Source organism: Dipodomys merriami, unplaced genomic scaffold (genome assembly GCF_024711535.1).
Source record: "Dipodomys merriami isolate MVZ:Mamm:240054 unplaced genomic scaffold, mDipMer1.0.p SCAF_327, whole genome shotgun sequence".
Lineage (NCBI taxonomy): Eukaryota > Metazoa > Chordata > Mammalia > Rodentia > Heteromyidae > Dipodomys > Dipodomys merriami.
The window spans coordinates 1211093-1213498 of record NW_027204793.1 but is presented as its reverse complement, the minus strand read 5'-3'; positions in this window follow the sequence as shown (position 1 = coordinate 1213498).

Genomic DNA, 2406 nt, shown 5'->3' with positions numbered 1-2406 from the left:
TGTAACGTCATAATGGTGATGTGGTCACAATGGGTTTCTAAAATCAACTTATATGCCACATTTGAGATAGAATGAAATCATAGAATAGGCAATCACATTGTCTCTATTACCTCACAATGAAAATGTGATGTCATAATGCTATGATGTCATTGTCATTTTGGGATGTCAAATGGGCTGTTGGTATCAAAACAATGTGATCTCACTCTGGAGATGATGTCACAAAGTGTTTGTAATGGTACAATGGCATGCCTGATGTCAGTTGTCCTTTGTTCACAATGAGGATATAATTATCCAAAGTTACTGTGATGTCACAAACACCATGTGCTTTTTCAAAGGTGCAAAGAGGTCACAACAGGTTTGGGATGTCACAAGGTGATTGTGATATCACTGTGGCAATGTGATGTCTCAATGGCGTTGTGATGTCACAGTAGTGACAAGGTCACACTTAGATAGTGATATCAAAATGAATTTGTAATATCACCATTACATGTCCAATTTTATTCTACTAGATCACAATGAAGATACGAGTTCACATAAGGAGCTAGAAGTCAGAGAGGCCATGAATTTTGTAAAATATTATGAGGACATAATAGGTTGGTGAAAATGCAATGGGACAGAGATATCCCATTAGCAATGTAATGTTACCATTACATGAGATAGTATTGTTTTGAAGTCACAAATAGTTGCTGATGCCATACAGGTGATGAGGTCACATAGGTTTGTGATTTCACAATGGGATGGTGATGTTACAATCTCATGCCAGATCTCTAATTGACAATTATATAAGTTCACAGGGATAATGATGTATCCAAAGGCATATGTTGGCACAAGTGTAATGAGTCTTAACAGGTTTGTGATGTCACAATGTGTCTCAGTTTTCATGACATATGGCAGTGTGATGTCACAGTGGTGATGATGTCCCAGTGGATTTCTGATATCACGTTAAACCTGAAGTAATATGATTTAAACAATGTATGAACTCAGAGAGGCTAAAGAGATCACACTGGCAGCATGTCAAAAAATTATGAGAATAGGACAGTTTTGTGACATCACAGTGGGTTAGTGATATCATAATGGCAATAGGTATCATCAAGGTTTTGTGATGTCATAATGGTTATGTGGTCACAATGTATTTCTGATATCAACCCACCTGCCACATTTGAAATAGAAAAAAATCAAAGAATAGGCATTCCAATGTATCTGTGACATCACAATGACAATGTGATGTCATAATATTTATGACATCATTTTTGTTTTATGATGTCACTGTGGGCTGATGTTGTCATAATGACAATGTGATTTTACACAGGTGATGAGGTCACAAAGGTTTTGTGATGTTAAAATGGCATGTCTGATCTCAATTGTCATTAGCTCAAATTGAGGATATGGGTACACAAAGGACCTGTGATGTCACAAAGTCCATGCTTTCTTTCAAATCTTCAGAAGTCATAATAAGTTTGGGATGTCACAATGTGTTCATGGTGGCACAAGTGCAATGTGATATCACAATCGATTTGTGATGTCACCACAGTGATGAAGTCACAATGGGTTAGTGATGTCTCATCAAGTTTGTAATATAACAATGATGTATACAATTTCAATTTCTTCTAATTAACTATGAGGATACTGTAATAACCCGTGGTGCCAGAATTATCTGTGGGAGCCGATAATCATTGTAAATTCTTGGCCTGGCCCACCAGAGAGAGTTGGGAATGCTGCCAAAGATGGAGGTGTCAAGCCTCACATAGTGAGCTGTCAAGAAGTGATTGAGCATTGGGCAGTTTGGGAAGTGATGGTTGAAAACTGTTAGGCAGGATGCCCGTTGGAGTGAGGAGGTGTATAACGTATATATATGTTGCATTTTCAGAGCATTGGAAGGGGAGATAAAAATGGGAGCTATCCGGATGGAAGAAAGTGGTGAGACAGCAGGAAGGGAAAAACCTGAGAAGAGAGGAAGTTGAGGGAGAGCAGAAGGTTGGCATTTGGTCACTGGGGCAGAGGAGGGCAGGCCTGTGGAGAATGGAGAGGCCTAAAGAGAAGAAGGAAAGGGTGGAAGGGAAAAAGGGAAAGACCAGGAATGAAGGACAGGTCTGTAGCGAAGGAGGGAGGAATTGAAAAGTAAAAAGCCTTGCCCATGGAGGTTTGAAGCTTTGGAGATCATAAATTTTTGGTTGTTTCTTTGCAGACCAGTAGAGCTGCCCATTGGAGGCCTGAGGTTTGGTGGTTAAGGCTGCTCTTGGACCTGGGTATCCAGTCCAGGATAAGGTAATCAAGTCCCCTTTCTAGTGTAAATTGGTTTATTATATTAAATGTGACTCTATTGTTTGTATCCTTGGCGTTGAGGTCATAAGAACACGAGTTCACAGAAAAAGCTTGAAGTCTCAAAGGTCATGTATTTTTTAAGAT